This window comes from Mustela erminea, chromosome 20 (genome assembly GCF_009829155.1).
Source record: "Mustela erminea isolate mMusErm1 chromosome 20, mMusErm1.Pri, whole genome shotgun sequence".
In the NCBI taxonomy this organism is placed as follows: domain Eukaryota; kingdom Metazoa; phylum Chordata; class Mammalia; order Carnivora; family Mustelidae; genus Mustela; species Mustela erminea.
In genome coordinates this window covers 15,822,429-15,836,505 of record NC_045633.1, presented here as the reverse complement: position 1 = coordinate 15,836,505, position 14,077 = coordinate 15,822,429, and the positions used below count along the sequence as shown (strand labels likewise).

Below are 14,077 nucleotides of genomic sequence, written 5' to 3'. Positions count from 1 at the left end.
TCTCACATCCCATTGGACAAAATGTAGTCACATGCACATACCTTATCACAAAGGAGCCTGGGAAATGTAGTTTTTACTCTGGGAAGCCTGTCCAGCAATGACCTAGCAGACCTCTTAATAGAGAAGAGGGGGATGCCTTTTAAAGAAAGGCAGGCAGTTTGTGCCATGGCTAGGTAAATGAGCATTTGACCATTTCCAGACCTGACTATTTTATTGCTTTGCCAGGGGCTTCTTTGAGAGAAATTTACCCAAGACAAAGTTGTTAAATACTTGGAATTCTTTCCAGTGAATTATATAACAAGTGAAAAAAGTGAGTTCTTTTTATGGATGTGTGTGTGTGCATGCATGCGTGTGTGTGTGTGTGTGTGTGTGTGTGTGTGTGTACATATATATTTATCTGCCCTGGAAATTTCTGAAAGGATACTCCGGAGACTGTTAAAAACAGTTAACTTTAGAGAGTAGAACAGGCTGTGAAGAGGAGGGAGGCTTTACATTTCATTTTATTCCCTTCCATGCTGTTAAAGACACTTACCATGTATATGGATTTCCTTTATAATAATGAGAACTAGTTAATAAAAATAAGGGAGCTTCTGGCTTTGATTCAGAAGCATACAATTTAAAGTTGGGAAAAGGGATTCAGAGGAAACTCAAGTCAAGATGTACTATCAAATGGGGGGGATAAAGCAATTGAAGATTCATTTGACTACTATGATCCTGTTTGGATTTTTAAATTATATGTGGGATATAAATATACATATGTAGGTGTGAGTATAGATAGACATAGCTTCATAAAAAAAGAGTAATGAATTGGAGGAGTACACATCAAATCATGAACTGTATTTATCTCTGGAGGTTAATGATGTGAAGGAGTTTACTTCCTCTTTTATTTATTTTTGTAATAACTTTATTATTATATTGGCTCATATCTTAATAAGCAGAAATAAAACAGCATAGATAAAATGGAAAGATTCCAATGAGTTTCTTTTTTTTTAATTCCTTCTACAACAGCTCTAGCATTCAGGCTCTCATTAAATAATTTCAACAAAGGAGAATTCATTCATTTATTAGAGAGAAGCATATGAAATATGTGCCACCATGTTGGGTCCTTGGAATACAAGCATGTTATAAATAGAGGGGTCTTTGTTTTGGAGCCTCAAGTAGTCAGATGAGGGTAAGGATGGAAGAGGAAGTGGGCAAAGAGAACACCATTGGAGGGATCACACCTGTCTTTTCATGGCTGCATCCCACTTCCTAGATTAGGGGCTGGTCCCTGATAGGTGCTCAGTAAATATTTTTTGAACAAGTAAATATTTTTTGAATTTTTTGAACAGTAAACATCTTTTGAACAGAGGAGGGAAAGAGAGCTAATAAGCTGATTTGTCAGATGGCAGGATCATTCTGTCCTCAGTGTAAGGAAGAACCAGGGATAGGATAAACCAAAGCAGCAGTGATGGTCACTTTTGGGGGGGGGGGGCGGTGGCACAGGGAATGAAGATCTGGATCTCTGTGAAAACAAATGGAAAAAAATAGAAGGGATAACCTCTAGTTCTCAGGCTGTCCGTTCATTTGTGACATCTTCCTTCTTGTGCCTTCCACTTACCAGTGTTTTGCTACATAAATAAAGGTGTTATGCCGGTATGGTGATTAGAAAGTTAATGATAATTACAATTGCTGCCTTTGGTTCTCTAGCAATTTCATTCGTTATATACATTTTATTCAATTATACTGAGCCAGCTTTGATGATGGAAAAATACAAAAGAGTTCACTGTTAATTATAACAGGATATTTACATAATTTCCAAGCAGTCCCAGATTTAGTTCATCTTTTTAGAGTGAACCTCAAAGGATGATTTTTGAGTTTCCTTATAATTTTTTTTTTTTTTTTTTTACTTCAGCAATCTCTTTACAGTGAAATTGTGTTACCTGTATAATAACACTTTGTGGAAAAACCTGACTGATAAAAATAAAGCCACTGTAGATTTTATTTCTTCTGTTGTTATCACTCCAAAAGTTCTGGGGGCATTGGGTATCACCTGCAAAGGGGCAAAAAAAAGAATTTTCCAGGCTGCTAAAATGGGAAGTGACCACTTCCCCCTTCCTCTTGCCAGAACGTTTCCATGAGAAACCTAGAGGTTGTAAATCCTTTCTCTAACCTTTCAGTATGGATGTAAATCTCTTTAAGGTCAGTAAGCCTCTTGCCTGTTTTACAGCAGAGAAACATTCTTGCCAAGTTCTGGAATTCATCCCTTCTGAACCGTGAACTTCTGAGAAGGTAAGAGCCCAGTCTCCATATCACTCTGAGTACCTCGCTCTGAGCTAGCACAGGAAGAAGACAGGTTTTACTGCAAATCTTCAGCCCACTCAGGCAAGAAAGCTCAGTGTCTTCACCTTCTATCTGAATAAAAGAAACACTCTTCAATCCCTGAACACACTGTCAGACTTGCACGTGCTCAGTGCCACTGGATATAGATGGGATTTTCTACTCAGCATCTAGGGGTTAGCTCTTTCTGGCAAACCAGGCAAGATTTCCTTCATCTGAACTGGGAACCAGGAGTCTGAAATTGTAGTCTCAGCTCCACCACTGATGAGAAGAGAAATCACCTCTCAAAGGTATCCTTTTTCCTTAATTTCATCCCCCATACAGGGGAAGTACTAAATCCTTTCCACTTAAATTACCATGAGATTCATTCAGACTTAGCTGGGCTTTTCCTCCCACTTAAAGGAAGACCGTGGATTGAATCCTCAACCAACATTAATATCCCACAAACCTCTGTCAAGAATTTGATTAATGTCTGCCCCAAAGTGCTACCGACAGCCGGTACAAAAAGTACATTCTGGAATGCCTGGCCAGCTCAAAAGAATCCTCCTCCTCTGGGCAATGTCTTTTTGAATACTCTGGGCAAATAAGGGATTTATGACAAATAAGATGATGGTTTTCCTTTCTTGTCCAAAACCCTAGATGGTAATTATTGGCCAAATGACTTAAAAAGAATGACTGACTGGGTTGCATCATCAAGGTGATGCCAACAAAGCCAGCAACTGGTGTTGAGTGGGCTGGTTAATGCTGTAATAAATATTCATCATGTTTCTGGGAAATTCAATCTAGGAGAAACACAACCACCAAAAGCAAAAAAAAACAAAACACCAAAACCCACAGTCTTTTCATTTTTCATTTATCTCTTATCTCAGTTCAATGGTCTTTGTAAATAAAGAGCATAATTTGGTGAAATGAATAAATCTAATACAAAGCATGAGGTAAGACATATCCTAACCAAACAGGTGTTCTGGAACAGGGGCCAGATCAGGCCTCAGATGTCACTGCATGGTGATATTTGGAATAATATAAAAGAAACAGGAGGTCTGTAAGATTCAGAGTTAATTAGATTTGGTCAACATTTACGCAGCCAACAAATAGTTAATGAGCATGTATCAAGCACCAAACGCGATGCTTGGCGCCGGAGCAAAACCAGTCATGCCTCCTGTCCTCAAGGAGCTTACTGTCACCCAAGGGAGACAGACATTTATCAGACACCCAGACAAAGGTTTCCTCTCATAGGTACTGAATGAAAGGGTCTCAGACAGGTGGTTTTCATCCAGACAGAGAAAGAGCAGAAGAGGCTCTCCTGACGAGATGATGCTTCCCAAGGATGAGACTCAGCCAAAAGCAGCGAGGAAGCAAAAGTGATTAAGTTGAGAAGACTGGCAGTGCCAAAGTCGTGGCCAGAGGGAGAGGGGCCAGTACGGGGGACTAAAGGAGCTCAAGCGTGGGCAGAACAGAAAGAGCAGGATGGAAGACAAGGACGGCTGATTTGCATTTTAAAAGAACTCTCAAAGGAGCTACCAAGCCCTGAAAAGACACAGAGGAACCTTAAATGCACATTACCAAGGGAAAGAAGTCAGACTGAAAAGGCTGAGGGAAGGCAGGGAGGAGTAGAGGGAGCACAATTTCTAGGGCCGTGAAACTGTTCTGTAGGATTCTGCGATGGTCAACACCTGTCATCATGCCTTTGGCCAAACCTAGAGAACATACAACAACAAGAATGAACTCAAATGCGAAGTATGGACTCTGGGTGATAATGATGTGTCCATGCTGGTGTCAAAGGACGTGAAATCCTGCCCTCTCAAAGGTCCTTCTAGCTGGACTAAGAATCAAATTGGTATGAGATAGATTAACAGGAGAAAATCAAATTTAAGAGCACAGGGACAGGGAATCCACACAAACAGGGACATTCCCAAGATAGTCACGCAACGGAAGGTATATATATATGGCGCCCTGAGCTAAGGGCAAAGGGGAAAGGATCTGGGATTTCAGAGGAAGGGAATGCATCTCACAGGGCAATGAAGGTAGATGTTTACTGGTAAGATGTTTGCCCTGCCATATAGATGAGACAGATAAAATTTATTTCTGGGGGGCGCCTGCGTGGCTCAGTCCGTTAAGCCTCTGCCTTCGGCTCAGGTCATGATCCCAGGGTCCTGGGATCAAGCCTGGCATCGGGCTCTCTGCTCAGCAGGGAGCCTGCTTCCCCTTTCTCTCTGCCTGCCTCTCTGCCTACTTGTGATCGCGCTCTCTCTGTGTCAAAATAATAAATAAAATCTAAAAAAAAAAAAATTTATTTCTGGTAATAACCTTTCTTCTGGGAAAGACCCCCAATTTAGATTCTTCTAGGTAATTAAGAGAGAGGCAAAATTTTCTCTTGAGGGGGGTGCCTGGGTGGTACAGTCAGTTGGACATCTGACTCTTGGTTTCAGGATCTCTGATCAGGATCTCAAGGTCGTGAGTCGGAGTCCCGGGTCAGGCTCTGTGCTCAGTGGGGAACTGGCTTGAGATTCCCTCTCCCTATGCCCCTCCCCACTGTGCTCACGTGCACTTTCTCTCTAAAGATGAATAGATAAATCTTAAAAAAAAAAAAAAAAGTTTCTCTTGCACCCCTAAGATACCGATTGCCTTCAGCTCAAAATAATCCACATGCCAAAGGAGCCCACTGCAGGAAAAGGAGACTGTCCTGACCTTCTTCACAGATTCATCAACTGTAACAAATGTGCCATCCTGATGGGGGTGTTGATAACGTGGGAGGCTGTGCATGCATGTGGGACCGGGAGCGTATAGGAAACCCCTGTATCTTCTGCTCCATTTTGCTGTGAACCTAAAACAGCTCTAAAAATAATAATAATAATAAGGTCTATTAAAAAAGAGAAAGATACCTCTAGCTTCATAATCAAGAATGGAACAGGTGGGAAACATAAGCAAAATGAAAGTTAGAAGGGCTTCTATAACCATCCAGGCAAGAGGTGGTCATGGCTTAGACCAGGAAGGTGGAAATGAAGATGGAGAGCAGAGTACTGATTAAAGGAGATATATAGGAGATGAAATCAATAGGCCTGGGTGACGGACTGGATAAGGAGATGGGGGATGGCCAGGGGGCATCCGCCATGGTGTGCAGGAGCCGACCCAGATGGTCTCACAAGACCTGATGCTTACACTTTCAGAAATTCTGCAAGCTGACTGCTAAATAGCCACTATTAGGAGCGCCTAGGTAGCTCAGTGGGTTAAAGCCTCTGCTTTCGGCTCGGGTCATGGTCCCAGGGTCCTGGGATCGAGCCCCGTATCTGGGTCTCTGCTCAGCAGGGAGCCTGCTTCCCTCTCTCTGCCTGCCTCTCTGCCTACTTGTGATTTCTGTCAAATAAAATCTTTAAAACAACAACAACAAATAAATGGCCACTATTAGAAGTTATTACATTACAAAAATTATATCTCATGTTAAAAAACAAAAGTAATACTCAAACTTTATCCCTTTCTAGTTATTTCACTACATTTGAGTGTTATCTACACTCTTGAAATCAGTTATGCCCACAGCATCTACGGTATCCATGTGGTAGGAGCACTGCATCATGGGTAGCTTCTGCACGCTTCTTCCCAGTTCCAACTTGCATAACATCACGTCAGGAGCTTGAAACTAGCTACGGTGGAGATATTTATGCCACAAAAGTTGGCAAAGGACACAAACCGAGGCTTTATTTTCCCTAAAGAGCAAGTTGTTGAACATTTACTGGCAAACCACGGGTGAGGGAATAAAACAGCAGGGAGGGTTTCTGCAAATCCTCAAGACAGAAGATCATGATAAAGTCTCTGTACCAGAAACCAGTTATTACTATGAATGATGGTTATTCTACCACCAAACATTTACCAAGCTCTCGTCAGGCGTCAGTGTTATATTCACCATTCAACATGGAGTCTCTCTTTGAGTCCTCACGGCAACCCTAGGAGATGGGCATGCTGGGTATTCTCCACGGATAAGAAAACCCAGGTTCAGACCAGTTAGGTGACCTGCCAGGGGCAACATGGTGAGTAGGCAGCAGAGCCAGGACCGGAGCCCGAGTCTGTATGCCCGGAGTCCTGTTCTTTCTCTGAAGGGGATTAGAACCCAACTTGATGCTGAGACATCTTGAAAACAGATCTAGGGCCCCTTGATTCAGAGACAAGATGTGTTCTAGAGTCTTCTTCCCTCCTCATCTCTCTTTTTGTTCTATGTCTTCCTCTCTCCTTTCCTCTCTCCACTCCTTCCCCAAATCTCCCCACTTCTGTCTCCATGCCTCTATGCCTTAGAAAACAGCTAACAGTTTCTTTATGGAGTAACTAAGAAATAAATGCAGACTATCAGACTATAGACTATCAGACTATACAGACTATCATTCTTTTATTCCATTAATAACAAGTATAAATTATCAATGCAAACAACCCTGAAAACAACTACACATCACAGAGGGTCAAACTTACTTCTGCTTAAAAATTGACAAATGAATCACATTTTTCTCCGCAAAATGTGCATCTTTGCTAAATTTATCCTAGGAAAACAGAACTTGGCAGAAATAATGGTCTCAAAATGGAATCAATAGTAAGTTGTAATCAGTATATGCAATGTGGGGGAAACAGTAGATTAAATCAAATTTGTTGTAAAAGTTAAGTGGAAAACAATCAATTCCCATGCCACTAATTTCAGCAAAATGAAAAAATAAGAAGATGTATGGAAAATTAAGAATAGCTTAATGACTCATGTAGATCACTCCTCACAGAATTAAATTGGTTTAATAGAATTCACTTTAGACAATGCTTTCTCATTGAGAATTCACCCTTTGATACCATTCTAATACAAATATTTGTATTCAATATACCTTTGCATCACACTGGTGTGTGAGAGAGGGTAAAAACACTTCCCAGGCCCTGAGGCCAGTTCTATGCTGACCATCCTTGCTGATTTCTGAGTCTCTTTCATCCCAAAGTGTCCTGACTAACCCAGAAGACAATGAATACTTTTGGGCTTCCTGTAGAAGTATGTTTCCACAGTCAGCACTAAGTAGGAATGGCAAACCATCCTAGGATCTTGGGAATCCACTTGGGAATCAAGCCCATTGTGCTTCTGAAAGTTGAAGATTGAATAAAGATTCTGCCCTTATTAACAGTAGCTGGCATATAGGAGCTGTTCAAAAATGTTAAAAGGATGGATGGTTGGATAGTCATATTACAGATTTACTGGGGAAACAACAGGTCTTTAAAAATCCATTTTCTGTCTTCTCTACTTGTCTTACCATATAGTTTTAAGTTTTAAAGTTAACTATGGCGCTACTGAGACCATCCAATCTAGCCAATAAAGTAGATCCCTTAGATGTATCAATGATTAGTGTAGCTAAAATGTCTAGGCTGCTGACATTTCACACACCAAGAGAATTTGAGAATTACTCAACACAAGGGACTTCTGGGGAGACCAGCATAGGCACAGTCAGCTCCAGACTGGCCAGAGGGAGGCAGAGAGAGCAAGTGGGACCTCTATAGTGGCTAAGGGGTGAGGCTGGGGGAGTAGGGGAGAGTTCCTATGCACAGACTAGAGATTTGTGAAATCTGAATTTCCTACCAGCATCAAAACAGGAAAGAAACAAGGGCTTTATTGGCCTGTCCAGATGTGGGCCAAAGAAGAAATGGAGGGTGAAGTCAAAAGAAGAATATCAAGGGCACCTGGGTGGCTCAGTCAGTTGACAGTCCAAGTCTAGGTTTCAGCTCAGGTCAAGATCTCAGGGTTGTAAGATTAATCCCCATGTCAAGTTCCATGCTCAGCTCAGAGTCTACTTGAGATTCCCTCTCCCTCTCTCTGTGTCCCTCCCCTGACTCATACATACTTTCTCTTTCTCTCTAATAAATAAATAAAATCTTTTTTGAAAATGCATTGCTATTTTAAAAAAGAAGAACATCAAGAACTGGACTCCATATTGTAACCAGGGCCCACGGGTGCAAGAGCACCTGGAGTCCTAAACAGACCAGGTTCGGCCACCCACCATGGATAAAATCCAAAGACAGAGAAACAAGTGATGTTGAAACAAGGGATGTATTTCAGGGAGGCCAACACCAGGAAGACAGTGGACTAGAGTCTCCAAAGACTGTCTCCAAAGGGCTGAAAATTATTTCTAGATTTATACAAGGAGAATGGGGGACAAAGGTCAGTGGGTATGTGCAGGTGGGCAGTAAAGGTCAGATAGATCCTTGTCTTGGGGTCAATCAAGCAGGGTATTGCTGGGGTCAGGGCAGTTGTTATTGTGAGACAGGTAGTTTAAGAGCCCATCATGGATGCTTTGGCCACCAGTGTCCTGCCTCTTGCCTGAGTTAAGAGAGAACCTATAAAGAAGAACTTAATCAGAATGTGGAGACTGAGGTCAAAGTGGAGGCAGCTTAAGTCCTCTTCCATTATTACAATAACATATCCCCTAACCTATCACACCAGCTATCATGAAGATAAAATGAGAGAACGTAGGTAGCTTTGATCTTTTTATGGAATCTTTTTTTATATCATATTTGTGTGCGAACTCATCGTTACCAGCAAGGCAACACATTAAGGGTCACCAAATTTTTCTGTAAAGGGTCAGATGACAAATTTGTTAGGCTTTGTGAGCTGTTCAGTCCCTGTCACAACTACTCAGCTCTGCCCTGTAGCACAAAAGCCACCGTGGAAAATACCCAGCAAATGGGTGTGGCTATGTTCCTGTAGCTAGAAGGCAACAGAAGTTCTCAAATAGAGGGCTCAAGGTTATGGCAGAAGGGAGGGGAGGAAGGGACAAAAGCAGGGAAGGAATGTGTTTGGTTTGCTGAACTAATAGTTCCAGCCAGGTTGTCGCACAAGTAGGGGTCACCTGATAGCACCTTATGTGAGCCAGTTTGAGCCAGCCTGGAGCTGACGGTCTGCAAGGAAGCCCCCCTGAACTGACTTGAAGTTGCCTTCAGTTCTTTACAATACTAAGATCTCCTCCTATGGGCAGAGTTATCTGCCATTATTTGAACATACAATGTAGGCCCTAGCATGTTGACACATTAGGCATGTGCCATTGAACCAAAAATGCCTCTCCAAGCTCCCTGCCCCTGCCCTCTGAGGAACTGAATGAAAGCTTCCTCTACTAACCTCAGGGGGAGACAGTGCTTTGAGAGCTACCTCCCTGTCTCCTGACTTATAACAAGCAATGAAAGCTCTTGGCTTTCATCACTTCCTTGGATTGTTTTCAATTTGATATATGTAAAGTTGAGTTTTGTTACATTCCTATAAAACTGAAGGGGTTCAGAACAAGTCTCCCCAAAATGTACCAACTCTGGCAATGTGGATTGTTTTGAGCTGAAGATGACCAAGATCCAGACGTTTCAAGAAAAACTTTTACCTCTCCCTGTCTAAAAGAATTTAGATAGAGTGCTGGTTCAGAAAGAGAACTGCCAGCCGAGATACCTACAAAAAATATGGACTAGGTGTAGGTAAGTTGTGGGGAGCTCAGCAGGACTTGGAAATGAAAGTCCTCTCCATACTGCACTGCTTCTATATAGCCCAGCAAACACCTGTTTATCAAATATTTACTTTTTTTTCATCTTCCTGTGAATTCTCTCTCTCTGCTTTGAAGTCCCAGACCCTTACCCCCTTCTCCTCAACTCCGGATGGCATACAAGCCTCAACTGCCTGACCATCTGTCTAGTCTTAAGAAGCCCTAGAACTAAATTTTTCTCCTGTTAATTTGTTCTATGTTAATTTGATTATTAGACCAGCCAAAGAACCAAAAAGGGCAGAGTAAAAAATATTTTCTTCCCAATAAAACTTGATTCACGGACACTGAAGTTTGAATGTCATATAATTTTCACACGTCATAAGATCTTCTTCTTTTTACTTTTTCAACCCTTAAAAAAATATAATGTGGAGACCAAGAAAAACAAGGCTGTCTACCTCAAGTCTAGCCTTGACATAAGTACAGCCATCTTGGCCCCGGCAGCCATCTTAGGCCTCCGTGACCGGTAAATGACCCCTGGCTCCAAGAAGACTGACCAGAGGTTTTGAAAACAAAACACCATACCAAAAACCAGTTAAGAATAGGATAACTTAATGAGGTAATAAGTCATGTCAGGAGTAGGATAGCTTGACGTTGTAATAAATCATGTCAGAAATAGGATAGCTTAACACTGTAATAGATCACAAGAACATAGGGCTGCAATCATGGCCCAATCACCTACTGCCAAATCCACCCCTACTCTGTCTTTAAAAACTCTGACTGTAATCTGGTTCGGGGTCCAAGTCTCTACTCCTCTGTGTCAGGTATACTTGGGCCCAAGCTTAAGCTTGCTGAATAAACCCTCGTGTGTTTACATCGGTGTTGGCTCCTTGGTGGTCTCTCAGACCCGAAAACTCGGGCATAACAATAAGAACCGTTCATAGCTCATAGGCCATACAAAAACCGATAGCATGGTTGAAATCAACAACATAAGAAACAACAGGTATTGGTGAGGATGTGGAGAAAAAGGAACCCTCTTCCACTGCTGGTGGGAAAGCAAGCTGGAACAGCCACTGTGGAAATGACACAGAGGGTCCTCAAAAAGTTAAAAATAGAACTAGCATAAAATCCAACAATTGCACGACTGAATGTTGACCCAAAGAATAGAAATACACTCATTCAAAGGGATACATACACCCCTATGTTTATAGCAGCATTATTTATTTATTTATTTATTTATTAAAGATTTTATTTATTTATTTGACAGAGAGAGAGATCACAAGTAGGCGGAGAGGAAGGCAGAGAGAGAGAGGAGGAAGCAGGCTTTCCACGGAGCAGAGAGCCCGAGGCGGGGCTCGATCCCAGGACCCTGGGATCATGACCTGAGCTGAAGGTGAAATGCCAATAGAGTATTACCCCCACCTTAAAAGACCACCAGAGACGTGAGTCAAAGCCAAGCAGCAAGGGTCGTTTATTGCAGGTTCGAACCTGGACCTCTGCGGCGCTCGTTGCCGATAACGCCGAGAGGTCCAGAGCTGGGTTGGTGCAGGATTTTTATAGACAGATACACACAAGTTTCGGGTGGGGCTGAGCTGATTGATTGATAGTTTGAACAGGCATACTTGGCGTCAGTGGATTGGGTCAGGGGACCCCGCGCGAAAGCAGACAAAGCAATCTTACAGAAGCAGAACTGGCCGGTTAGCCCACGCATGCGAAAAAAAACACTACCAGGATATTGAAGGCCTGGTTACTTATCAAGTAAAGACAATTGGGAGTCTCCTGGTGGAATGTTACATTCCTGCTATCAAGCATCCTTGTTAATGAGATTTAGGTTTAGAAGAAATTTAACTTTATTTACTTTTCCTTCTACCTCCGCCTCCTTCGGTGTTTTATGGAGGGGAGGGTGACATTAGGGCTATTGATAAGGTAACTTCTTTGTTGTAAATCTCAAGGACATTTGCAAACCAAGGGAGACTCCTGTCTTGCAGGATTGTGATCTCAGCAAGTTAACTATTTATCATTTTATGGCAGTCAGGGGTGCCTGAGGAATGCTACATATATGGAGGGGAGCGGGTGAAGGGGGGGGTGCAAGGTGCCAGCTTTTGCTTTGTCCTCAGCCAGCCTCCTGCTCCTTCAAAGGCAGAGGCTTTAACCCACTGAGTCACCCAGGTGCCCCTATAGCAGCATTATTTACAATGGCGAAGATACAGAAGAAGCCCAAGTGTCCACTGATAAACGAGCGGGTAAAGAAGGTGTCTATCTATCTATCTATCTACCTATCTATATTACACACACACACACACACACACACACAGAGGCGTATTACTCAGCCACAAAGCAGAATGAAATCTTGCCATTTGCAACAACATGGATGGAACCAGAGAGTATAATGCTGAGTGACGTAATTCAGAAAAAAACAAATACCACGTGATCTCCCTCACATGTGGAATTTAAGAAACAAAATCAATGAGCAAAGGGAGGAAAATAGAGAGAGAAGGAGTAAGAGAGAGAAATCAGGAAATAGATCCTTAACTAAAGAGAACAGATGGTTACCAGACGGGAGGGGCTGGGGGATGGATGAAACAGGTGATGGGGATTAAGAAGTACCCTCCTTGTGACCAGCACAGGTGATATATGAAAGTGTTGAGGGGCGCCTCAGTCATTAGGCATCTGCCTTCGGCTGGGTTGTGATCCCAGGGTTCTGGGATGGAGCCCCAGCATCGAGCCCCCGCATAGGGCTCCCCGCTTAAGAAAGAGCCTGCTTCTCCCTCTCCCGCTCCCCCTGCTTGTGTTCCGTCTCTCACTGGCTCTCTCTCTCTCTCTCTCTCTGTGTCAAATAAATAAATAAAATCTTTAAAAAAAAAGTGTTGAATCACCGTATTGTACACCTGAAACCAACATAACACTGTATGTTAACTAACGGAAATTAAAATATAAACTTTAAAAAAAGAAAGAAAAATAAAGAAATGGGTGGATGGCTTATGAGAGCAAAGTGTACAGCTGGTTTCAAATAAAAAAAGAAGCTTTGTAATTAAAAATAAATACATTCTCTCCTCCTCCACCATTTCCATTGATAGAGTGCATTTCCCAGCTCCACTGATGCTAGAGTTGGCCATATGATTTGCTTTGGACAATGAGATGGCAGCAAATATGATGGATGTAAACAAAGATAAGAAACTGTGATTTATAATAAGAAATATGTATTTTGGTCTTTATCCCTGTTTCTGGCAAAGAGCCCCTAAAACCCTTAGAATTTCCCACATGATAAAAGAAATAAAGCTTTCTTTTGTTATTCATAACAAGCCCCTTTCAATCACATTGGAGTTTATGTTAATGAGGTGACTTTTAAGAAAGCCCAAAGAATGGGGGCTGTTGCCAGGAGGATCAAGATCATAAAGGTGGAACTTTCACCCTCAACTCCCACAGCCTCCAAGGAGGTGGAGGTGGAACCCATCACCAATGGCCAATGATCTAATCAATCATGCCCACAAAATGAAGGTTCCATAAAGATCCCTGAGTATGGAGTTTGCAGAGCTTCTGAACTGGTGAACGAATAGAGATGTGACAGGCCCAAAGAAAGCATGAGAGCTCTGCACCCCTCCCACATACTCTCCCCTATGCACCTCATCCATCTGGTTATTCCTCAGTCATGTCTTTTTATGATGACCCACTAATCTAGCAAGTAAATTCTTTTCCTGAGTTCTATGAGCCACTTTGGCAAACTAAGTGAACCCAAGGAAGAGTTCATGGAAACCTCTGTTTACAGCTGGTTAAGTCAGATTAGCCAGTCAGCTATCACAACCCAGACTTGTAACCGGTGTTTGTGGGGGCATGGGATGGTGGGGGTTCTTTGTAGGACTGAAACTGTACGGGCCAACAGCAGGCCACCCCAAGATGAGTGACTGTGGTATCGTGAACTAGTAATTCATTGCTTGTCTTTCAAGTCTTAACTCCCCTGAGTCCTCCTGGCCTCCTGGACTGACTCACAACTCTTTATCCCCACTGCACTTGTTCTAGATTCTTCCTGACACCAACCAACTCTGACACCAACTAAGCGTCTGGCAAATCAACCCAATTCTGACACTAACTCCAAATCCCACAGGTTCAAAGGGCTGCACCCCACAAGACTGCCCCCATTTCAGATGTTAGTCATGCTAGTCATGAGCCCTGGGCCACCTGTATTTTAGACCAGCTATCAATCAGGTTTGATAATTTGATAGAATGGCTCTCGGAACTCAGGAAAACACCTTACTTAGGTTTACCAGTTTATTATAAAGGATACAACTTAGAACAGC

General features: G+C 42.5%; 1 protein-coding gene across 4 annotated transcripts in view; it reads right to left on the bottom strand.

Moving 5' to 3' along the window:
- GRIN2A (glutamate ionotropic receptor NMDA type subunit 2A) overlaps window positions 1-14,077 on the bottom strand; it is a 609,475-nt gene that overhangs the window by 451,930 nt on the left and 143,468 nt on the right. The window lies entirely within an intron of this gene.